Raw genomic sequence first — 27,208 nt, 5'->3', positions numbered from 1 at the left:
TTGGTATACATAAAAAATACTGTATAATCTCATTTTACTGTTATAATATAAAAAAGAAACTAGAGATGGAAAAGGGATTGTAACAGGAAAAAAATGGGGGGAAAGGGGAGATAAAATGATGGAAATTACATCTCAGGAAGAGGCAAAACACTATAATTGAGGGAAAGAAAGGAAAGTGACAAATATTGTGTGAATCTTACTCTCTTCAGATTTGGCCCAAAGAAAGAATATTAGATATATTTGGTTTCACTGAGAAACATTTCTCATCTTATAGAAAAGTGAGAGGAGGAAGGGGAAAAGGGAAGGGGAAAGCTAAATAGAAGGGAAAAGAGAACTAGTAAGGGAAAGGTATAAAAAAGTGGGAGGGTCTCTAAAGGGGGAGGACTGCTTGAGGAAAGTAGTGCTCATAAGTAAAATACTGGGGAGGAGAAAAAGGTAAAAAGGAAAGAGAAAAGTATAATTTGGGGTTAATAAGATGATAGGAAATACAGAATTAATAGTTATAATGTAAATGTGAATGGGGTGAACTCTCCCATAAAACATAAGTGGATAGTAGGCTGAATTAAAAGCCAGAATCCTACAACATGTTGTTTACAAAAAACACATTTAAAGCAGAGTGATACACACAGAGTAAAGGTAAAAGTCTGGAGTAGAATCTATTATGCTTCAGGTGAAGTTAAAAAAAAAAAAAAAAAAAAAGCAGGGGTAGTCATCCTCATCTCAGATCAAGCAAAAGCAAAAATTGATCTGATTAAAAGAGATAAGGAAAGTCACTATATCTTGCTAAAGGGTATCATAGATAATGAAGCAATATCAATATTAAACATATATGTACCAAGTGATGTAGCACCTAAATTACTAAAGGAGAAGAGAGTGACAAGAAGAAATAGACAGCAAAACTATAATAGTGGGAGATCTCAACCTTGCTTTCTCAGAACTAGATAAATCAAACCACAAAATAAATAAGAAACAAGTTAAAGAGGTAAATAAGATATTAGAAAAACTAGATATGATAGATTTTTGGAGAAAATTGAATGGAGACAGAAAGGAGTACACTTTTTTCTCAGCAGTTCATGCAACCTATACAAAAATTGATCATATATTAGGGCATAAATACCACAAATCAAATGCAGAAAGTCAGCGATAACAAATGTATTTTTTCCAGATAGTTATGCAATAAAAAATACATTCAATAAAATGCCAGGGGAAAATAGAGCAAAAAAGAAATTGGAAACTAAAACAGCAAATCAGACACAATCAATAATTTCATCCAAGAGAATGACAATAATGAGACAACACACAAAAATTTGGGGAATGCAGCCAAAGTGGTAATAAGGGGAAATTTTATATTTCTAGAGGCTTACTTGCATAAAATACAGGAAGAAAACATCAATAAATTGGGTTTGCAACTAAAAAAAGCTAGAAAAAGAACAAATTAAAAAACCCAATCAAGTACCAAACTTGAAATTCTAAAAATAAAAGAAGAGATCAATAAAATTGAAACTAAAATCTATTGAATTAATAAATAAAATTAAGAGTTGGTTTTATGAAAAAAACAATAAAATAGATAAATCTTTAGTTTATTTCATAAGAAAAAGGAAAAAGGAAAATCAAATTGTTAGTCTCAAAAATGAAAAAGGGAGAACTAGCTACCAATAAAAAGAAAATGAGCAAGTATCAGGAGTTATTTTGCCCAACTTTATGCCAATAAATTTGACAACCTAAGTGAAATGGAGGAATACCTACAAAAATATAGATTGCCCAGATTGACAGAAGAGGAAATAAATTACTTAAATACTCCCATTTTAGAAAAAGAAATAGAACAAGCTATTAATCAATTCCCTAAGAAAAAATCCCCAGGACCAGATGGATTTACATGTAAATTCTACCAAACATTTAAAGAACAATTAATTCTAATACTATATAAACTATTTTTAAAAATAAGGAATGAAGACTCCTACCAAACTCCTTTTATGATTCAGGCATGTACTGATACCTAAACCAGGTAGCACAAAAACAGAGAAAGAAAATTATATACCAATCTCCCTAAAGAATATTGATACAAAAATCTTAAACAAAATATTAGCAAATAGATTACAGACAATCATCCCCAGGATAATACATTTCAACCAAGTAGGATTTATACCAGTAATGCAGAGCTGGTTCAATATTAGGAAAACTATTAGCATAATTGACTATATCAATAAATAAATTAACAAAAATCATATGATTATCTCAGTAGATGCAGAAAAAGCATTTGATAAAATTCAATACCCATTCCCACTAGAGAGTATAGGAATAAGTAGACTTTTCCTTAAAATAGTCAGTAGCATCTATTTAAAACCATCTGCAAGCAACATTTCCAATTTGGGAATTTATCTGCCAAGGGAAAGTCAGGAACTATATAAGCAAAACTACAAAGCAATTGGAAAATTTTCAAGTGCTCTTGGATAGGTAGAGTGAATATAATAAAGATGACAATACTCCCTAAACTAACCTATTTATTTAGGGCTATACCAGTCAAACTCCCAAGAAACTATTTTACTGAACTAGAAAAAATAACATCAAAATTCACCTGGGAGAACAAAAGATCAAGAATTTCAAAGGAATTAATGAAGGGAAAATCAAATGAAGGTGGTCAAGCTGTACCAGATTTAAAACTATATTATAAAGCAGAGGTCATCAAAACCATTTGATACTGGCTAAGAAATAGAGAAGTAGATCAGTGGAATAGCTTAGGTTCATAGAACAAAATTGCCAATGACTATAGCAATCTAGTATTTGATAAACCAAAATGTAATGTTCGGGCTAGCTTTCTGGAGGCCCTTCAGACAGGCCTTGGTCTCAGTAGGAAATACACCACGAGAATGGACAAGAATAGAGTCCAAAGTTTACTGTCTCCTTCATAGTCTGCATCTGTTAAGAGTCTGACCTAATCTCAGTCAGACCCAGTCTCCTCCAGCAGTCTGACAATCTCTGAGTTTGACTTTGTCCCCTGTTTAAATACCCTATTATAATTACACCATTACAGTATACTGAATATGTGGGAACTAGAGAACCATTACATCACCATACTAAGTACTAAGAATATATGTGAACTACAGAACCATTATCTCATCAATTCCAATGAGTGAACACCTTGTTTCAAGTATGCCTCTCCAGAATCCCAGCTCTCTACTCCCAACTATCCCACTTTTTGGGATAAGAATTCACTGTTTGACAAAAACTGCTGGGAAAAGTGGAAACTAGTATGGCAGAAAGTAGTCAGACCTACACCTAACACCATATGCCAAGATAAATACTCTCTAAGCTAATTTATTTATTTAGTGCTATACAATCTGTAATGTTCTGACTAGCTTTCTGGAGGGCCTTGGGACCAGCCTTGGTCTCAGCAGAATAATCACCACAAGGATAATCAGGAATAAAGTCCAGAATCTTTATTGTCTCCTTCAGTCTCCCAGAGCCAGTCAACCAGTCAGCATTCTGCACATCTCAATGTAATGTCCTGCTTTCTAGAGTCCCCAAGTGGGGTGACAAAATGTACTGTTGCTTTCTAGAGTCCCCACACAGGGGTGGGTTAAAATATAGTGTCCAGACTAGCACTCTGGAGGATCTCGGGATCAGCCTGGGTCCTTGGTGTTAGTGGAAAAGTGATGAAAGGCAAGAGAGCCACCATGAGGCTGGTCAAGTCTTCTCTTCTTTGGCTAAGTTTGTCCCCAGTTTATATACTCTATTACAATTAAATTAATTCATCATACTGAGTATAAGCCAATCATTCATTATATCACTAGGGAACCAATTATCTCATCAATTCCACTGAGTTAATATCTTGTTGTAGGATTAAATCAATCATACTGAGCCTTAAGTATACCTTTTCAGAGTTCCTGCCCTCTACACCAATCAAACTTCCAAGAAACTATTTTACTGAACAATAACAACAAAATTCAAACTGTACATACCCTTTGATCCAGCAGTGTTTCTATTCGGCTTGAAAAGAGGGAAAGGGACTCACATGTGCAAAAATGTTTGTGGCAGCCCTTTTCATAGTGGCAGGAAACTGGAAACTGAGTGGATGCCCATCAATTGGAGAATGGCTGAATGAATTATGGTATCAAGTGCACATCCTAAGATATCATCCATGTAATGTAACAATATAACTTTTGGAAATGCTTTTCTTACTGAAGTAAGAGCAACAGCCACATACATTTGAACATAAAAGAAAGGCTATTTTTCATCCCTGTGGCAAAACTGTCCATTCATATCTTTTATAAGGCTCAGCTAAATTAACACTTGGCACTGAAAAGGCAAATCTTTTCATATCCTTCTTATCCAGGATATAGGATATCCAGGATATATAAGGATATAGACAATCCTTAATGTCTATAACTCAAAGAGGCTATTCTCTAGGCAATTGAGTAGGAGATGGGAGTACAGGCTGAAGAATTCCCATAGTTTCCATCTGTTCATTTACTTTTCTTAAATCAGTCAACATCCTCCATTTTCCAGATTTCTTTTTTACAATAAATACAGGGGAATTCCAAGGACTTAGAGAAGATTATAAGTGTTCTTGGTCAAGTTGCTCCTGTACTATATCTAAGAAGGCCTGAATTTTATCACATGCTAAGGCCCACTGTTCTATCCACACTAGTGTATCAGTTTTCCATTGAATGGTAAACAGGTAAGAATGCTGGCAGGTCTTCAACAGCAGCCCTGACTAAAAAGCAGAAGTACTCAATTGTAATCCTAACGGTTGTTAAATGTCTCTTCCCCATAGTTTGATGGGGATTTTTTCTACTACAAAAGTTTCATCTTTACCTGTTTCACCTTCAAATATCCATATCAAAGCAGTAGCACTAATTTCAGCGGCTATTGATCCTCTTATGCCAGACATATAGGTTGCTGCCTTAATCTTTGGCCAATGACTGGGCCAATTGACATGTCTAATGACTGTACAACTGCACCCATGTCTACCAACCTTTTCAATGGTATGCCATTTACATAGATAGTGAGCCTAGGATGGTCAGCTGTAATGGCTCCAGTCCAGAATATTCCTGGATTCTATTGTTGGGAGTTAAAATCTGAGTAAATATCACCAAGTTGCCTATTAGGAGTATGTATCAGTAAACCTGATGCTACTATTTCTCCGGGGTGATAAGTCCCACATTGTCTACCTGTATTAGTGACTGGGATATTAACTACACATCCCTCAGTTTCTCAAATCAGTGCATGGATAGAAACTGTTTTGTAAGCACTCTCAGGAAGTGAAATGGTCAAGCCTATTGTGCATGGAGGCAAAGGATCTATAGGCGGGACAGAGAGATATTTCACCTCTGCAGAGGATATCTCAGTTGTCCCAGCTGCATACAACTCTATTCTCCCCAATTGTAATATTTTTCTCTCATCAGGTTGTTTTACGGCTGATTGATCATGTTAGAGTACTGAGGTTCTAAAAACTTTCTGGGTATAATAATGCCATCATGCCTCAAGTGTTTTTTGCCTGGGGCCTTGAAGCCAAGCTCCACTTCCTGTTTCCCTGAGTCAATCTATATTCTTATGCTTAATGGAAACTTTTGTTGCATAGAGTTTGGAGTCTTGTTTTCCCACTCTGTTTTTTCACTCTATCTTTATGCCAACATTGAACTTTCAAATGGCCTATTTATCATGGTGAAAGCATTGAAAGTCTCTCAGGAAGTCCCTTGCCAAAAGGGATCCTGTCTTCCCATGTTCAGTTCTTGAAAAATCTGCATCATAACCTGAGTATAAAAGGTACTTGTGCCCACTGTGGCACATCGTCTTATGATCTCCTCTAAAGAAGCATCCTTGTGTATTCCTTGTATAATTCTTTTACAAACCTCATTAGCATTTTCACTATTAAGTTGTCTTATAATTTCTGTTGTTGCATTTTCACCAACAGTATGATAGCTGTCTGCAGACGTCCCATGAAATTAGCAAAGGGTTCATTTGGATTTGTGCTATTTTTGTGAAGGCTTCCCCTCTATCTTGTTTTCCTGGGAGGGTGCCCCATGCTTTGATAATAGCAGAAGCAATCTGCTCATATGCTGCAAGATAATTAGTCTGCTCTAAAATGTCTGCATAAGGACCTAAATCTGCTAGTTGATCAAAGTTGAGTGGTATATTAACTCCAGGTTGCCTACTTTTTGGACTTGTTTTCTACAGAGTTCACTATACTCAGAAAGCCAAAACAAGTTTTGACCAGGTTCTAAACATGTCTTTGCTATAGATTTCCAATCATTAGGGATTAAAATTTCATAAGCCAAATTCTCTAATAAAATAAGATGATGTGGACCCATAAAGAATGCAAGCCTTTTTTAGATCTTTGATAATTTCCAGATTAAAAGGAGTGTGTCTTCTTCTTTCTTGACCTGGAGAGTCAAGCTCTTCAATCACAGGGTATGCTTCTATTCTCAAATCAGATGTATCCTGTCTTTCCTCTTTAGCTTTAACTAATGCCTCTTGGAATGCTGACCTAGGGGTTGGGGAAAACTGCTGCATGGGCAGTGAGGATGGTATCACTGCCCCTTCCACTCTTCCTCCTCCCTCTGCCCAAGAAGGTGAAGTTGAGGGAGAAGTGTCAGGAGATGGGGAATGCCCTAAGGGTGCCTGCTCCAGCATAGGCAGAAGTGAAAAGAAGCTATGAAAGTGAGAAGCACTACACTCTTTTAGCTCATCAGTACTGTCCTTAAGGTACTTAAGTCTTTTTACTGCCCAACTCTCCATGCTTTCAGCTGCATTGTCAGTACCATCCCCCTCTTGCTCTTTCGGCTCACACTTCCTTGTCTGGCTGTCCACATTAAAATCTTTCTTTGTTTTAAAACTTGTAGGATTCTTTAACACCAATTGTATTATATTGTACATAAGGAATGTTTCCTCAGGAATTGAATCAGGACCCATAACTTTGTAATATTCAATTAATTGTTCTCCCACTACTTTCCACATATCTGGCTCTAATTTTTCTTCCTTAGAGAAACAAGGAGACATGCACTCTTAATAATATATTTTTTTGACAGATAGACTATTTATTATATATACAAACACAATTTTTGTACATTACAATTAAATAGAATGGGATGAATTTTTATTTTTCATTCCTCACCAAGTGATTTGGTTGATTTACTCCACCTCTGGCTTATCATCCAAAGCTCTCACCAGTGGAGCAGAGAGAGCAAGTCAATTTCCAAGGCAGCAGCAGGAGGGGTCTGGGCAGGGGACTGCCTTCCCAACTCCCCATAATCTTTCATTGCTTTTGACTGGTAGAGGTTGGGACCTAGAAACTATTCAAATCCATTCTCCAAGACGGGGAAACTAGCTTTCCCATTGAATTCTGGTTCCCAGAGCCATGATACACACTCATACATTTCCCCTATAAATAGAAAATTTTGCCAGGTGCAGCTCGGTAAGCAGGTATAGGGTGGGGAACAGGATACATGGGGACACCTCAAGTCAAATCCTGCCTCAAACAAACAAGATTCCTTATGGCTGTCACTCACTGGCTTCACATGGTGCTCAGTTCTACACGTCTGGAGCTGGCCTTCTCCCTCACCCTCACTACAGAGTTATGCACACATACACACACACACATCTCTCCTTTCTCTTCTCAGGCCGCTTTGGGGATTCCTCTCAGAGCATCAAGGTAGCCACTTTCAGCTATGAGGAAGCAACTACTCTATTCAGAGCCTAATCAGGTACTCCCCAGAGGGCTACCAAATGGCTTGAGGTACCATACTGCTTCCCACTGGGCAGAAAATCCCAGGCTCACGCTGGACCTGCTACTACCTCCACAGGACTCTCACAGATTTTCTCCTTAAAAAGTTGCTGGGGAAGTCAGGCTCAAGCGGGAAGGAGGCAGGGAGAATAAGCTATCCTCCAGGCCCAGGAAAAGGAACTGAGCTCCAAGCACCAAGCAAAGACGCCTGTGGAGGGAGGATGGAGAGGGAGAAATAGCGGCCAGTAAGATTCCATGCTGAAGGTCTCACTCCTCCTCTTCTTTCTGGCCCTATGTGTGCATGCCAGCTGAAGGCTGACCTTCGCCAGCTCTTGGCCATTTGCTCCAAACTTCTGCATTTCAGCCCCAAGCCAAATCTACTCTCAACTAACCATCGCTGATTGCTTGAGGACCGATTCTCTTCATCTGGGGCTTTAGGAAGAGACCAGCTCAGAGTGGGAGGGATAAAAGGGGCTGTCAAAGGCGCTCTCTCCATGGAGAGGTCGACTCCGTCTCTTTCTGGCCTTCCCGCCTGCTCCTACTAGGCCAGTGTAGGGGCCAAACCGGACCCCTCTTAGTCTGCCTCAGCCAACCCTCGCTAGGTCCTAACGGAACATCTTCCTCCTGTCTTCCCCACCCTTCCTTTTTCCCCACCCTTGGCACTTCTCCAAACCCCACACCATAGCCCTAGCTCTTGCTGCCTTGGAGGACAGAGAAGATGCCAAGTTCATGGTGGACAAAACCCCATTCTAACAATTCCCAGAGACTGAGTAGAGAGGTCTCCTCTCTAGGTTCCTCCAATCAAAGGGGAAAAAAAGAGCTCTCTTGTGAAAAAAGCCGCCTGCCCCAGAAGGGAAGAAGAGCTGAAATCACAGGAATAGGACATGTCTGCACAAAGCAAGGAGATGGGGAGATTCTATCCTGAGCTCCAACAAGGCCTGGCATCCAGAAGGGGAGGTAGGAGCACATTCCCAGACAAAAAGAAAGGGAAAAAGAAACCCAAGAATAGTGTTGTAGGAAAGCCCACAGGTTTAGGCCAGGAGTTGGGCAAAGAAACCAGCTGCGGAGGTCAGGTCACACACATCTTCCCATGGAGCCCAGGGGGAAACAGAGCTGGGACCAACTGCCCCTGGGGAGTTAAGGCCCCAAGCCTCTGGAAGGCTGCTTTCTCTCAAGCTGCCTTCACTCAGTGGGTTTAAAAATAATTTTAAAATTCATCTGAATCTGGTTGGGGAAGAAAGAGAGCCAGTGTCTGACAGGAACAGAGATTCCCTCTGCCCTATCAAGGATGTGTAAGAGAGCTCACGAGGGGCTCCTCAACTCTGCTTCTGGAAGCACATGGGAGGGGGTGCTGCTGTCTGTGGAATGGGGATGGCTCCCCTTTGTGGCCTGAAGGTCTGGGCTCACACACTTGTCTGAGGTGGGGCCTCAGGCAAGGACCTTGGGAGAGCTATTCTCAGAGCTGCTGATCATGTTCTGGCCCCCCAGTGAGAGTGAACTGGCCCTAGTCTGATCAGCAAGGGGAGCAGCTGGTTCAAGGGTGCTGGAGGGATGGGCTGGGGAGGATTCAGGAGGCTCAGGGATGTCTGAGGGGGGAGCCGGGGAGGAGGCAGGAGGCTCAGGAGTTGTAGCATCTGCCTGGGAGGTAACCAATGTCACTGATGTCACCTCAATGGTGATAGAGCTAGTGGTGGCTCCGGGGATTCTCACTAACTGGGATTTGGGCAACTAGGCCAGGGGAGGTGGCGGCACCTGGGACACTGGAGGGACTTCCGTTGGCCAGGGCTCCGTGTCCTGCTCTCTGCTCTAAGAGAGAGGCGCTCAGATTAGAGAGAAATGAAGGGTCCGTAAAGATGGTGGCTGTCTCAGCCATCCAGTTCAGTTTGCCTCCTACTGAGGTGGAAGTGGGGCCAGGCCCCTCCCCGGGGGCTGACTGGCTATTGCTCCCATTCTGTAGAGAGGGCCTGGGGCTCCCAGGGACCATCATGGTGGCTGCAGTGTTATTGTTGAGATTGTCCTGTGGGGCTGTTTGGGTGCCCTGGCCGATCTGCTGGCTCTGCAGCAACATCTCCTGGATGCGGATCTGCTGGAGTATGGCCGGCAACTCAAAATGATGGAAAAAGTAGATCATGGAATGCTGGATGAAGAGCCAAGAAGTAACCAGGGCCAAACTGCTGTACTGACCATTGAATCGGTAGTGATAGGCATGAAAAGCAAAGTGGTACAAGTAGAAGAACCTCAGCCAGTGCCTCTTACTGGTGTTGGTGTGGCAGCAGATGGTATTGTACTGATCGGCCAGCCACACGATGAGGATGATGTAGAACGCGGTTGTCGTGTCGTTGAAGAACTCAGACATGATGGTTTCCATACTGACGAGAGCCAAAATCACTGTGAGCAAGGGTGCAGCGGGATCGTCAAGTTCATCTCCAACATCTGTAAGAGGTCCACAATAAAGACAAAAATCTGGTGGTGTGAATATCGCAGGAGCATCGAGACTGACAGAATAAATATGACCATAATGACAAAGGCACCCAGGTAGGAAGTTCTTGCCATCCACATACTGACAAAGCCATAGTGCTCCCCAGATACAACATTGCACAGGAAACCCTTGTTCTCTTCATTTTCTGCTAGGGCTTTCACACTGGACATCAAAACATCATCATAAGCCAAGAATTCATCCAGGAGCAAACAGCTAAATTGGTCTCCAAAGCACTGATCCCTCATAGGATCTAGTGTCACCATCATGACTGGGATGCTGGGGCGCTGCCGAGTGCTCTGAGACAATCGTTAAAACCCATACTCCAGGGAATACTCCACTATGTACTCTTCTTGGGGCCATACTGCTCTGGCTAGCATCTCAAATTCCGACACAGTCTCCATCAGAGGCTGCATACTTTTAGTCATCGCCTCAGTGAAGGAAAGCTCCTGGCTCTGATTCTTGGCCATCTGGGTCAATGCTTCAGGGTTGCTCACCCAGGAAGGCTTCAGGAATACCTTTGGTTCAATGTCCAGCTCAAACTTGACTGAGCTGTTCTCAAACATCTCTACTGTCATTTCATCTTCTTCTTCCTCCTCTTCTTCCTCAGACTCTATCACCATGCCTGGGAAGCTCTCAGCATCACAAAACTGGAGGAAGATGGGAGCTCAGCTGGAGTGGAATTTCTACTCGGAGGATACCATCTCTGGACCACTTGTCTCGCACATGTTCCAAACAATTAATAGGGGTACGAGAGACGGCAATGTGAATATAGGCCAAGATGAGAAGCACAAAGAGTGCCTTGTAGCACAAAGAACAAGAAGACTAAGTGGAAGACAGGGGGAAGAGGCGCAAGTAGAAGAAGAGCTTGAAGAGAGAGCTCTTAGAAGAGACGGTCACGCATGTTAATGAGCTGGTTGGGGTTGGGGTTGAGGTTGGGGGATGCATGCCCCAGGGGAGTCCGGCCCCCCTGCCCCAGGCCGCTGCTCCCCCTGGTCCTGGCCCAGCCCTGCAGCCAAGTTGGCCCAGCCACTGCCCGAGGTGCTCCCGGGGCGCTCCTGGGGCTGGGCGGGGCCACCGGAGGTGGCGGGTTCTCTGACATCCTGCACTGGGCCTCCGAGGCGCTAAAAGGCCAGGCTCGGTGGCTCAGACACCATGGGATGCCTCTTGGGTAGCCGAGCTCCACCGGGTGCTCGCCCTTGCCCCTGGCCCGCACTCTGGCTGCCTTTGCTTCTCCTCCTGGGGCCCTGCCGCGCCTCCCCACAGACTCCCATAGGCCACCATTCACTGCCTCCCCTACCGCCAGGCCCTGCTGACCTACTCTTAATATATTTAAGAGTCCAGTGACCTGCTTCTGAGTTATCAATAAATCTTGCTTCTCTATTAACTATGCATGCTACATACTCCCCTCGGGGTGGGGGAGGCTCTTTTCTTAGTATTTACCCCATTTTGGCAGAAAAACAAAAGTGACTAGTTTAGTCCTTACCAAGTTTTCCTGCTTGTCTATTTTTGTACTCACCCTATTTCTGGGTCACAAGGACTTCTCCATGGAGCTTACAATCACATCAGTCTAGCTGCTGAGTGTAGAGCCTCACGGCCAGAGCCTCACATCTAGGGCCACTTATTTAGTGCTCCACAATATAGTATGCCCCACATTGGGCGCCAAAATGTAGTGTCTGGACTAGCTTTCTGGAGGATCTGGAGACCAGCCTTGATCTTAGTGGAGGAGTGAAGTAGGCAAGAGAACCAATAGGATGGTCAAAGATGAAGTACCCTCATTTCCAGTTCTCTCAGCCCTTAAATACCTTCATATGATTACATCATTACAGCACACTAAGCATGTGCCAACTAGAGAACCATTATATCATCACATCACAGTAAGCAAGTGCTAACTATAAGCACCCTGGTATTAGTATATAAATGTCTCTTATTGTAAGTATCCCTTGCTTCAAGTAGAACACAGGTGGTCGTGACCTCCTTATCTTCTCAGGAAAGGTGAGAACACCAAAGGGAGGTGGGAGCCAAAACAGACATTGTCAGCAGGTTCCCTCTGGGCTGAAGGGTTTTATACCTTACCCAGAGTTCTCCCACTATCTGTGGACACTACAGGAACTCACATAACTAGTTTAAAGTTCAAGGTCACAAAAAATGGCTGAAATTTCTTATGATATCTAAGAAAAGGTCATGCTTCACAAGCCATTTGTCTTACATTTTGTTTTGACTTTTCATCAAACTCTAATAACATTTCAAATTTAGATGTCCTGTTAAATTTTCTCTAATAAGAAGCTTTGATGAGATATTAACTCAAAAATTCATTTTCATCTAGGATTCAGCTTACATCATCCTTAGGACATAAATATGTAGTGATGCTTAACATGGATTTAATGTTGTTTATCCATAGAATTTTTGATAGGATCATAGATTTGGAGCTGAAAGGGACCTGAGAATCTCTATGGTCCAATTCCCTCATTTTATAGAAGAAACAAACTGAGGTTCAGAAAGATTAAGAGAATTCTTGAAGTTACATACCATCCAAAAGGAAATAATAGATGTAAGATTTTAACCCAAGTCTCCTATCTCTATATTCAATACCTTCACATTACCTTCATATTTGCATATAATAATAGTATATCAAATTCCTGACTAAAGCCTTAAAGAGTGTAATTTCGGAGGACAAGAGTAGAAGGGAGAAGGGACTGCCTTTTGTTATTTATAGTGCTATCTTGTTTTAGTTAATGTTATTAGTTCTGAACTAATGAAGCCTTTGATTGGCTCATTATAGGTATGTAGGGGGTGAAGGGGGTGTGTATGTATGTATATATATATATATATATATATATATATATATATATATATATATATGTATATATTGATGAACTATAATTTTGAGAGGATGGTTCATATTCCAAATATGCTTTAAACCTGGGGCAATATTTTGGGTACCCACATGTGAAGGTGAGCCCTAGGTGATAAAAATAAATTTTACAAGCATTATTAAACACCTATCAAGTGCAAGGTTCCAGATTTGGGCCAAGGGGACTCTTCCTCAAGGAGTTTTCAATCTAGAAAGAAATATGAGATATATAAAAAATTAAGTATAATACAAATTAGAATATAACTACATAGATATAAATAAAATGTTTTGATAAAAATGAATTCATCCTAGTTCACAATCAGTAAAGTATTTGAACTAAGTCTGGAAATAGGGAAAGATTTCAACAGTTGGAATTCCAGTTCTGCCTCTTAGCATCTATGCTAAGTCACATGATCACTGGGCTTCAGCTTCCTCATGGCATGAATGACTCCAGGTGACTGTAACTTGACAGAAGTAGATGATTAACCAATCAGTAGGTGGTAAGATAGACCACATCCCTTAAAGACAATTATAAATTTACTTGATATAGGTACCCATAACAGCTATACAGACTATATACTCAAGATTCCCATACTTATCCTTTGGGTTACCACTTAAAAATTTCTTGTGATAGTTGTGATATAGGCATAGCTTAGAGATATTATGGGTTCATTTCTAGTTATATGAAAAGGTGCTGTAAATCACTATTAATCAGAGAAATGTAAATTAAGACAACTCTGAAATACTATGACATACTTCTCAGATTTGATAAGATGACAGGAAGAGATGATGATGAATGTTGGAGGGGATATGGCAAAAACGGGGACACTAATACATTGTTGGTGGAGTTGTGAAAGAATCCAGCCATTCTGGAGAATGATTTGGAACTATGCTCAAAAAACTTATCAAAGTGTGCATACCCTTTGATCCAGCAGTGCTACTACTGGGCTTATATCCCAAAGAGATCTTAAAGGAGAGAAAGAACCCACATGTGCAAAAATGTTTGTGCCAGCCCTTTTTGTAGTGGCAAGAAACTGGAAACTGAGTGGAGGTCCATCAGTTGGAAAATAGCTGAACAAGTTATGGCATATGATTTATTGTTCTATAAGAAACAATCAGCAGGATGATTTCAAGAGAGGCCTGGAGAGCCTTACATGAACTAATGCTAAGTGAAATGAGCAGAACCAGGAGATCTTTATACATGGCAATAACAAGATTATACGATAATCAATTCTGATGGACGTGCCTCTCTTTGACAACGAGATGATTCAAACCAGTTCTACTTGTTCAATGGTGAAGAGAGCCATCTACACCCAGAAAGAGGACTGTGGGAACTGAGTGGGGATCACAACATTTGCATTTTATCTTTTCTCATTTTTTTTCCTTTTTGATCTGATTTTTCATGTGCAGCAAGATAATTGTATAAGTATGTACACATATATTGGATTTAACATATATTTCAACATGCTTAACATATATCGGATTACTTGCCATCTAGAAGAGGGGTGGGGGGGAAGAAGGGGAAAATTTTAAAATGATGAAATTAAGGAGTGAGAGAGGATGTACTGGGAGAAAGACATGGAGAAGGAGAGTGGTGCAAATTATTTGCCATAAAAAAGAGGCAAGAAAAAGTTTTTTATATAATGGGGGGAGAGAGAGTATGTGAGTGAACCTTACTCTCATCAGAACTGACTCAAAAAGGGGCAACTAGGTTGGTGCAGTGGATAGAGCAGCAGTCATGAGGATCCAAGTTCAAGTCTGGCCTCCAACACTTAACACTTCCTAGTTGTGTGACCTTGGGCACATCACTTAACCCCAATTGAAAAGGGACAGGATGAAAGGAGAAAGAGAACAAATAGAGGGAAATACAGTTAGCAATAGCAATTGTAAGAATTTTGAAGCAAATTTCTCTAATAAGGCCTCATTTCTCAAATATAGAGGGAACTGAATCAAATTTGTCAAAAAAAAAAAAAAAAAAAAGAGCCATGTCTCAATTGATAAATGATCAAAAAATATGATCTGTGCCCAAAGGGCTATAAATTAATGCACATCCTTTGACCTAACAGCATCAATACTAAGCATGAATACTAAAAGATGTTAAAAAAAAAAAAAAGGAAAATGAACAAAAAATTCATAATAACTCTCTTTTCAGGGCAAAAAAAAAAAAAATGGAAAATGAGGATCCCCTCATCAATTGGAGAATATCTCAATAAACTGTTGGAAAATGAGGATCCCCTCACCAATTGGAGAATATCTCAATGAACTGTGATATATGCTTGTGATAGAATATTATTGTTCTGTGGGAAATGATGAGCAGGATGCTCTCAGGGAAAAAAAAAGCCTGTAAAGTCCCCCATGAACTCAAACAAAATGAATGTACTGTATACAAAGAAAAATGTACAAAGTATATATGTACAGAGCAGGAACTCTGGAGAAATATACTTATGGCTCAGTATGATTGATTTAATCCTACAACAAGGTGTTAACTCAGTGGAATTAAGATCATTATTCTCTAGTTTACATGTACTTAGTAAAAGTTGATACCTATTCTACAAGATTGATACCTATGATGACGTACTTGTAATAGAGTATGTAAACTAAGGACAAAGTCAGCCACAGACATTCCATCTTTGATTAGCCTCTTGGTGACTCTCCTGCCTCCTGCACTTTGGGAGAGACTGGTTCAGACTGGGAGACTGAAGGAGACAATAAATACTCTGGAATTTATCCCTGACTATTCTCCTGGTGATTATTCTGCTGAAACCAAGCCCCATTCCAAGGACCTCCAGAAAGTTAACCAGAACATTATAATAGAGTACTTACAAAAACAAATATTGAAAACTATCTTTACGTGTATTTGAAAAACAAAATACTATCGAAAATTTTTTAAAAATAAAAGGAAGAAAAACAACGTTTACTACAACTTTTACATCATCTCTACTCATTTGGATCATATATTGAACATGTAAAAACTGCATCTCCTGATTGGACAAGGTTTCTGACTGATTGCAGTGGCTATGAGCTAACACCTATTTCTGGGATCCCTAATAATCCAATTTTTGGTCCTAATTAGGAAAACCTCACTCCCCAGTTTGGTATCGATAATCTGGTAAATTTCCCCACCTCATTTAGATCTGATTAGGAATGTTCCTCCAATAGCTGGTACTGATTAACTAACTATTCTTAAACAAGCCTGTCTTGAAGGTATAAAACTTCCTTACTCAGATTCCATTCCCATTAAAATATTCCCATTGTATGCATTTCCCTCATGTGACTGGCCCTTGCCCTTCATTTGTCAAATCTCCGTTTGTCTATTTTACCAATTGGGGGTGGGAGACTGAAAGAGAGGATTTGCCTTTCTTATATATGTATCATGAAGCCAAATAGAGCACTTCCATATTTCTGTCGAATGTAGCAACATCTTTCTAAGTTCCCAGGTTCTCAACCTTGGCAATAGCTTTAATTCCTCACTTTTCTGCATTCCACATACCTTGTCATTTCTATCACCACATCTCTTGTATCTGCCCCTTTTGTCTGTACTTGCATAGCTATCACCCTAATTCAGGGATTCATCACCTTTCACTTCAACTATTACAATAAACCCCTTAATTAACACCAGTCCCAGCCTGTCTCTTCACCTCCCCTCTAATTAATTCATCTTCTGCTGACTAATCAATTGTCCTAATTGAATCTCTATTCACTGAAAGATAAAATATTTTATTTTTATCTCAACCTTATTTCATTTCTATTCTTTGATGTTTCATAATATTCATACATATTGTTATGGTAGAACATCTATGTAACAAATGTGTAAAATTCCATATATTGTGTGGCAAACACAACATATTTAGAGGACACATGATCAAAAATATTAGAATTTAGCATAGTGCGTAGCACATAGTAAGTACTTAATAATGTTTAATGAAGGAATGAAAAATATTTTGAGACCAATATTCAATCAACCATCCAGTCAACTCACATTTATTAAGTGCCTTCTATATGAGAGATACTGTTATAAGCACTGGAGTGTTCTATGCTTGAAGCTATTTTATGTAATCTCAATTCAGAAAATTTACCAACTTATTCAAACTCATTTCTTTCACACTTCTGCAAAGTTCCAATATGTGTGAAATTTCCAGGATTTAGTAAATATAAGAAGCCTTTCATCTTTGTTTATTATATAAGGCAAGTAATTTTAAAACCCTTAAAATGAATTTATATCTATGCTCTGAAAAGATAGCATACTTAGATGTTTATGAAGAAAAATAAACACTAAATTATTTCTTTTTAAAATTCAACTCATTTTAGTTCATTGAAAAAAAGTAAATTTAAAAATTAAATAATTTGGAGCAATGAACTCTAAATTCATTATGTTTCTATCTGTAAGTGAGTCGCATTTTTTGCATCTTCTAGAATTGTATTTGTTTATTGTGTTGATTAGAGCTCTTAAGTTTGATCCATCACTAAAAATACCAATATTCTTCCATTGATTGTATTATGTAAACACTTTAGTGTCCAAAGAATTGAAATTTCAAGATAATTCAAAGGGCACAAAGAATTATAAAGAATTTCAGATTATTTCTTCATCATGTCAGCTATAGACTGTTCTTGGGGCCTTTCACTACACATTAATAAAACGATCTGAAATTGTCATGCAAAAAAAGTATATATTCAAAATGAAGAATAAATCCCTATGTTGTGAATCTTTCTAAACAATCCACTTATATTTCCTGAACAAACCAAAGATTTTTTAAAATTAAAAGCACATTCACTATGACCAAAGTTTCTTATGCCACAATAACTGGGAACATTGAGTGCTGAAGTCACTACTCAGATATGGTCAATTTGCAGTTGTGTTTAAATGCAGTGCCAGGGAGTGAATAATATTCCTCCTAGAATCTGGCCACCAGAGATGTAGGAATATAAAGGAATTCTGTGTCACAAAGAATAAGAGGATAAAAATTCTCTAAGTTGGAATATTTGTTCATGCAAATGAAATCTATTGCCATTGAAAGAAAAATGAGAGAGAGAAAGGGAACAAAGTTAGTCAGACTCCACTGAGCATTGAGTAATGCTGCCCTATGACATTGTCAACCTCCCCACAATAATCACCTCCTTTTCTAGCATAAATGACAAAAGCAATAGACATTCTACAATGTCTTCTTGAACTCAGTTAAATTTCTTTGCAAATTTGGTCAAGTTTTCAAGGATTAAAAAGAACCTCTACAGAAAACTTTACTTTTAAAAAAAAAATTTAGTCATCTTTTGGAAGATAAATCTTTTAGGGATTTCGGTTTTGGATTTAAGGTTTATTTGGCATTGGGGTATTGTATGATTTCCTATAACAAAACCCACCATATCTCTAATTTACCTCTTCTACTTTCTTCCCTTACCATAAAAATTAGTGAGCTTTCTGGTAACAAAATAAAATTAATTTAAATACATGAAACAAGCATATAAAGCTAACCAAATTAAACTTACTCGCCAAAACAGAATATGATTCTAGGCACCATCTCCTAACATTGCTGAATTTTGGTTTCTTCACATATAAAATTGGAAGAATGATAAATCCTACTTCATTCTCCTTCTTAAAGGTTGCTTCAAGGATCAAATAATAAGGTTGTATATGTAAAGTATTTTGCAAAACTTACAATGTCAGCTACCACCACTACTGCCACTATTATCATTATTATACAAGTTTATTTTTTCAAACCTTGTTCAAATTCTTTTTTTTATGCAAGGATTTTCCAAATAAAGTGCATCTGCCTTAGGATCATCATAAAGTACTATCTGAAATTCCTTGTTTGTAGTCTGTCTTCAGATTTCCAAAGTTCAGTGGCAAGAAAGATTCAACTCACCCTCAAAAAAATAGATTGAACTGCACTGAGAAAATCAGTTATAACATCTCCTATCATGAAGAAACGTCAAATTCAAATTGATCCTCTGCAAATGCATTTCTCAAAGATAAATTAAACCCAGGAGAGTTGATGTCACCATCACAGACACATTTGTTCATCCTTTTGCCATCTGTTTAATTGTTTTACTGAGCCATAGTATTCTTTGATGGAATAATTAAATAAAATCATAAGATTCTCTATAGAAAGAACCATTTATAATACCTCACAATGGTCTGTCTGAAATAGTATCTTACCAGTAGCAGGTGTCCAATAAATGCTTTAGGTAATGGCAAGGCATATGTTCAGTACCTCTATTGTGGGTAACACTTAGATCCTGAAGTCTTTTGTAATTGACAATGAAAATTGGAGAATTTTTCCAACAGAGTTTTAACTAATTTATGGGGGTAAAAAGTATCCAAGACTTGGCAGTTATAATTGGTTAAAAGAAAAAGGAGAAATCTTTGGGTCAACTTTGATTGATTCTAAATAAGCCCATGCTGTTCTAAGCAACTTTTCTGGGTTTTAATCTCTCTAAATCCCTTGTTTTCATGAGAGGAAAATTCTTATGGCAATAGCTAGAAAGAGTTAAAGTAAAGTAGTGTAAACAGCTTTCTAAATGAGCATTTCATTTTCTTGATGTGCAAAGGGGCGTTCCCATTCTTTCCGCTTGATGTGAATTTTTCAAAGCAATGTGACATTTTGGCTTGTCAGCTGAAAAATGGGTAATGTGTTCAAAAGAGACCACACAGGTATTCAAAGCATTAACCTATCATTAGATTATTTAATACCATTTCTTCTTGGATTTTGCACTTATGTGTATGTTCACATATATATTACACATGCATACATATGTGTGTATTTCTTGCTGGCTTGGTCACTTTTTACTTTGATGAAGAAAAACTATGACTTCAAAATGTACAAAATTCCTAGCAGATATAGTGCTCAAATGAATAGGAAGAATATATAATTATTGTCAAAACCCATGAAATGGGTTTTGGTCAGCTACTAATGTTTTAACATCTAAACTTACCTTTACTTAATGTTTGAAAAAATTATATTAGCTACTACTCTGTACTGTCATGAAATAAAAGTTATCAAATAAAAATACAAAGTTGATAAAATTTGTTTTGGGAAAAGGCCTCAAATCAACAGAAAATGTATGCTTTACTAAAGTATAGGAAAATGGAATATACAAGAAGTTGAATATAACTAATTTGTTATATGCTGGGTGATAAACTGAAATCACATCAAGAAGCATTTATTAAATACTTACTTTAATGCTAGGCACTATGCTAAATGCTGAGAAACATAAGAGGGAAAAAAAACTGTTCCTGCCCTCAAGAAGGTCCCATTCTAATGAAGGACACAATATGCAAACAACTATGTACCAGTAAGTTATATATCACACAAATTGGAAGTAATTTCACTTAGAGGGCACTAATTCTAAAGGAATTCTAAAGTTAAGGCATCTTGAGATTTTAGCTGTCACTTGAAGGGAAGCCAAGAGACAGAGAGCTGAGTCACAGCTTTCAGATCAAGTCAAGGTGGAGCAGAAAGGATTCCGTTTCCTTCACTTTGAATTAAAGAGAAAATAGAGAGAAATTTAAAACCTCACGTTTGTATAACCTTCAAATTAATAGTAGTACATGAAGGAATATGATAATGCTATACTCTTCACAAAGGCAGTATACAAAAAAAAAAAATTGAGAATAGGGATGGCTTAAAAAACACACATCCAAATAAAGAAACAAACAAACAAAAAAGTTTCTTTAAGAAAAGCTAAGATAGTTAAATTTTATTATTTTTTTCAAGTTAACTTTCCTCAATTCCGCAAATGTTGATTCACTGAGTAGCAAAGGATGAGGTATATATTTAGAAATGAAGATGATGCAAAAACAAAAGAAATACCCAAAAAATTTAAGTAAAAGGAATGGAATAATATGCATGCATAAAGCAGACCCAAAATGTATATACATATAAAAAAGTGAATATAAAGAAATCAGCAAATATTTATTGAATAGTTAATATATGAAAAAAAAAGGTAAGTAAAACAAAGCTTATTTTAAGGAAGGGAAAGGAAATGAGAATATTTTTATTAAGCACCTATTTTATGTCTCAATCTTTGTTATTCAGTCATTTTTCAGTTGTATCTGACTCTTCATGACCCCTATTTGGGATTTTCTTTTTTTTTTTTTTTTTTTTTCCCCTGAGGCTGGGGTTAAGTGGCTTGCCCAGGGTCACACAGCTAGGAAGTGTTAAGTGTCTGAGATCACATTTGAACTCGGGTCCTCCTGAATTCAAGGCTGGTGCTCTATCCACTGCGCCACCTAGCTGCCCCTATTTTAGGATCTTCTTGACAGAGATATTGGATCAGTTTTGCAATTTCCTTCTCTGGATCATTTTACATATGATAAAGTGAGGCAACCAGAATCAGTGACTTGTCCAGGGTCACATAGCTGGTAAATATTTGAGGCATCAATATTTGTATGGTAACCTCAATCAAAGCACACATGACAGCACCCCTTCATAGCAAATGGCCAGTGTTAGTGTATTTTCTATCCTAGTTTTTGAGTGACATTGTTGCTGAGTCAAATGTTACCATATTTATAGCTGAGGCTGCCAATGTTTTAGGATAAAGCAGCCCATAAGAAAGGTTTATAGATTGGTTTATTTTAGAAAGTAAATTGGTTGGCAGTCAATATATCCATCTCTGAGAAATAACCATGCTGAGTTTTCTATCCAACATTTCAGGGAATCTAGTTCTCTTGAATAGAATGCTTAGCAACACTAGGCTTGGTTATTTTTAAAAACACTCATTGCTATAAAAGGTCCTGCAGTTAGGTGGGAAAACATAAGAGCAATTAACATTCCAGAATTATATCAGGAGCTGTTGCATTTAAAGATACACAGAATTTGTTGGTCTTTTCTCCTGAAGTAGGCAGAATTCAGCTAAGTAGATGATTCAAAGAAGTTTGCTTCAAGTACAAAAAAATAATCAGGAATGTGAAGTAAACAATTATACAATTCAAATTGATAAGCAAATCGATGTACAAAAATATAAAACAGCTCTAAAAGTAACTTATGATGTCATAAATCTTTGTAAGTAATCTTATTTATCAAAATATTGAGCCAAATGTTTAATACATTGATTGGGGTATAGTGGAAAGTGTGCTAGATTTAAAATCATAGAAGCCTCAGTTCAAATATCAGTTCTGCTATATATTCTGGGGTCTCTAGGTCTCAATATCCCTCATCTTTAAAATGAGGCAATAGTATTACATGCTTTTTAACATTTGTTCCAGTTCTAAATCCAAAGAAATATATCAAATCCATTTGGGACAATTCAGAAAAGGAAATTAAGAGCCTTGATTATTTTTCAAGACCTCAAAATTTCCCTCTTAGAATAATCTCTAATCCTTCCATCTACACTGCCCTTACTCTTTTTTTTTTTAATTAATTTTATAATTATAACATTTTTGACAGTACATATGTATAGGTAATTTTTTACAACATTATCCCTTGCACTCCCTTCTGTTCCAAGTTTTTCCCCTCCTTCCCTCCACCCCCTCCCCTAGATGGCAGGCATTCCCATACATATTAAATATCTTATAGTATATCCTAGGTACAATATATATGTGCAGAACCGAATTTTGTTGTTGTTGTTGTTGTTGTTGCAAAGGAAGAATTGGATTCAGAAGGTAAAAATAACCTGAGGAGAAAAACAAAAACATGCTCACAGTTTACACTCATTTCCCAGTGTTCCTTTTCTGGATGTAGCTGATTCTGTCCATCATTGATCAATTGGGATTGGATTAACTCTTGTCTATGTTGAAGATAAATACTTCCATCAGAATTGATCCTCATATAGTATTGTTGTTGAAGTGTATAATGATCTCCAAGTTCTGCTCATTTCACTCAGCATCAGTTGATGTAAGTCTCTCCAAGCCTCTCTGTATTCCTCCTGTTGGTCATTTCTTACAGAGCAATAATATTCCATAACCTTCATATACCATAATTTACCCAACCATTCTCCAGTTGATGGACGCATTTTCCGGTTTCTAGCCACTACAAAAAGGGCTGCCACAAACATTTTACTGCCCTTACTCCTACATATGCTTTCACTCTCAACATGATTGTAACAATTGTAACATTGATGATCACTTCATTTTGGCTTCCTTTGTCACCTAATCAACCTAAACCCAAAGATATGCTGGAACCCACTTGAACCAGAACCAATTATTAAATTTTCAATATGAGGATTTGTACCTCAGAAATTGTCAAATGCTACAAATCAAGTACCTGATTTATTGTTTTGTTGTTTGTGAAAACTTAAGAAAGTGATGGAAAAAGTATTAGTAATGCCAATTAAATTTAAAAGTGTGTTATTCATATTTTTCCACAAGAGAGATTGTTAGTTTTTGTTGGGGATTTTTGTGAGGCAATTGAGGCTTAGTCACATAGCTACTAAGTATTAGGTGTCTGAGGTCAGATTTGAACTCAGGTCCTCTTGACAGCAAGGCCAATACTCTATCCATTGTACCACCTAGCTGCCTTGACATCCTGTTGTTAAACCTTTATTTGTATGGTAAAAATCAATCATCAATCAGTCATCAATATTTGTATAATATAAATATTGCATTAGTATTTATGTGGTAATATATGTCCAAGGCACTGAGCTAGGCAATGAGAAGAAGAACATAGAGTATTCAGAAACACAAATATGTAGTAAATTATCATTTACATTAATATTCCATCCTCCCATCAGTACAAAGTTAAAAAAAATGGTATCCTCAACAAAAAGTAGTTTACAGTTATATTTTATTGAAGAAGAGGGAAATAACATATAGATAACTATAATTCAAGGTAAAGTATTTTGAGAAGTGTTGCACTAAAATCCCAACACATTAATATTATTATGATATTTTAAAAGTTAAAGATACCTATTCATGTTACAACATTTTAATTTTATGTTTAAGATTGGATCATATAATAATAAAATTGTGATAGTTCTAATATATGTTTGTGTATATGTATATATGTGATATAATGGTACTAAAAGAGTGTTCTAGAGAAAATGCTGTAAGAAAAAATCTAAGAAGAACAAGACCAAATCAGTTAGTTATATCCCTATTGCTTACTGAAGAAACTCCAGGTTTCTGATATGATATTCAAAGTTCTCGATCGTCTGGATTTAAACTATCTCCTCAAGTCTTATTTTAAATCATTCTCCCTGGTGTTCCAAAAAAATTTGAATTATTCATTCTTATGATAGCCTAATAGTCAAAATTGCCTAAAAATAAGGCCCAAGAATGGAAGAACTTTGTTTAGGTGTTTTTTGTGTGTGTGTTTTTTTTTTAATGTATTATCACATTATGTGACTAAGTCAGGACAGAGAGAAAGATGGATGGGACTTAGGAGGCTGATACCTGGTGTTTGCATGACATTAACAGAAGAAAGATATTTATATGTACACCTCAAGAAAAACTAGCAGAGACTAAGACAAGATATCAAAGAATGAAATTAGTTCTCACATAAGTGCACTATAAGTGTTACCAGGGCAACAAAGAGATTCTCTTCATCAAAATTTGGGCCACATATGATGGATGTCGATGACAGTATAATGAAGTAAAACAACATAAAATAATACTGGAACTTTTGTTTAAGCAACATTTAAGAAAGGGAGAGGGAAGAGTAACACCTGTGAGTCTCAAAATGAGGACATAGGAGGAAAATGTGTCTTTCTATATGCAAGTCTTCCTAGGGAAAAGGAAACTAACTATGCCCCACAAAATTTTCTGCCTTGTTTCCCAACCACTGTAAGCCACTGAAAAGGGAAAACCTGTTTCAATCAACAAATAAGCTATCTTTCAATCAGTAGTTCAACTGATCAAAAAGTATTAAAATATGCTTAGTCAACAAACATTAAATTCCTGTTATATTAGACTATAGGGCTAGAAATACAAAAATAGTTCCTTAAAGGAGATTCTACTAAGGGAATAATAGCATGTTCTTTGAAGGGGCCGTAACAATCGGAGGAATCAAGAATTTTTTTGTAAAAGATGAAACAAGTGGAATCTTGAAAGAAACTGGGGATTCCAAGGGGTGGAAAACAGAAGAACATTCTAGAAATAGGAAAAGCAAAGGAGGAAAGTGGAAGAAAAAGGAGAAAGGAAAAAGAAAGTAGGAAAGGAAGGGCAAAGTAGTAAGGGGGAAAAGAGAAAATTTAAATAGTTGGTAAATTTTTTACTTCTATGTCTTTGTTCATGCCATATTTTATATCTAGAATGTTTTCTCCAGTGACAGAAGACCAACTATCCTTCAAGGCCCAAATGTCACCTCTTCTATGATGCCATCTCTTATGGTAACAAATTTATTCCTATATGTTCTTTGTCATTTAATCCCACCCTCTTGTTCACATTTTCTTTGTTTTATGTTTATTTTTAAACATGTTTTACATCCCCCCCCTTCCCGTATACATATACACACTAGATCTTAAATCCTTGTAAAACAGAAATTGTGAATAAATAATCTGGGATTTATTCATCTTTGTGTTTCCCTCAGTGCCCAGCATAGTGTTTTGTGCATAGTAGCCACTTAAGAAATGTTTGTTGAATCAAATTTGATATTCATGAAACAATCATTTTATTCATGAGTTAATTCAATGGGCTTACTTTTATGCCCTAGGAGCCAAAGGAAGAAAAACATCCTTGTTGCTTTTTGGCTAGCATTTCACAGAACAAATTGAAAAAATATTATTTAATAAGTGCAAAATAAGGGAAAGCAAGTAAAAATTATTACAAAATTTTATTTCCTACCATCCTATCCCAAAGAAAGCCATTGTGATCTCAGACAAGAAATGGAAAAGGTTAGGAAAATGACAGAAAATGATCCAGACAAAAGCATTTAAATTCATGTATATTGGAATAAATAATAACTGAGGCCCATGTGACTTGACTAAAGTTACACTTGTAGTAAGAGGCTTAGATATGATATGGATATAGTTCTCTCATTAATGTGCTGTGCTGCTCTGATCAACAATGTAGACTGTTTCTCAAATACTTTCCCTATGGTATAACATGCCTATTTTGTGACCATTGTAATTTGCTCCTATTTATGTTAATTTATTTTAAATATATTTTCATTGATAAATTTGTTTTTGTTACATGTCTCACTATGTCCTACTCTATGACTTGAGTCATACCATATAATAAAAAAAATTTTAAAGAATGAGAAAATGAAATTCAGTTAAATTAAGGAACATATTGAAAAAGTCTAATATATGCAGTATTCCATATCCACAATCATACACCTCTGTAGTGCTTCACTTTGACCCAACTCTGCTTCACCCATTACTTGGGTTTTTGATTCTGGCATTCTCAGTTCTCCCTTACTTGCATACTATTGGCCAGTAGCCTCTGTCTCTATTCCCAATGATTCCTTCAGCTTTTCCTCTGTGCTTTCTGCCTTGGCTCCTGCATTAGTCCAATCCAGCCTGTTTGTTTGTAGCCATCTTGTTTCCAATTTTTCTCCATAAGCCCTGTGTCATTCCCAGATCCAGACCTCAAGCTTCAGACCTCTGTCCCCTGTCTTCATCTTGGGATATCTAAAAGTGCTCTACAGGTCATTCCCAGATTTTATCCACCTTGATTTCTGTGGCAATTGTGCTAGCACCCTTAGAATCAGCCGGAGTCAGGATAAGCAAAAGTCTTTATTCTTGGTCTTTAGCGGTAGAAGTGAAGAGAGTGGACAGATAGGATCTCTGTGACCACACCTCGTCTCTCTCTCACAGAAGTGACCCTGGCTAGTCTCACTGCACCTTCCAGTCCCTCCCACAATTCTCTGTATATACCAAATGACTGGGCCAGCCAGGATAGTGGGAAGGACCATTTTCCAAGCATATTCTTATAGAATATTGTCCAATCAGTAATTAGCCTCAAGTGCTGGATTGTCTTACTCCAGTGCACTGACTCAAGAGTTTCAGCCCTTTACAGATTTCCCAACTCCTATCACCTGTCTGGCCTCTCCTGGGTTATACCAGGACTCACTCATCCTCACAACCCTCTGCAAGGTTGGATATGGAGTAAGGGCCTTGAATAGTTTAACCATTTCTTTCCCTAAATATACTTCTTTCCAGTCATTGATGATCTGAGCTCATTCCTCAATGATTAGCATATTCCCACCCTGTCATACTTTCCCTATCGCATTGATTTTAGTCTTTTGTTGTCAGTGTACAAATCCCATCACTTAAGCCCTTTTAC

The 27,208-nt window shown here is 37.7% G+C and overlaps 1 pseudogene; it reads right to left on the bottom strand.

Annotated features, from left to right (window-relative positions):
- Positions 1–9,407: 9,407 nt before the first annotated feature.
- LOC141550357 (membralin-like) overlaps positions 9,408–27,208 on the bottom strand; it is a 62,924-nt pseudogene continuing 45,123 nt past the window's right edge.

This window comes from Sminthopsis crassicaudata, chromosome 1 (assembly GCF_048593235.1).
Source record: "Sminthopsis crassicaudata isolate SCR6 chromosome 1, ASM4859323v1, whole genome shotgun sequence".
NCBI lineage: Eukaryota > Metazoa > Chordata > Mammalia > Dasyuromorphia > Dasyuridae > Sminthopsis > Sminthopsis crassicaudata.
Note: the sequence above shows the minus strand (reverse complement) of the source record. Positions and strands in the feature narration are given on the sequence as shown.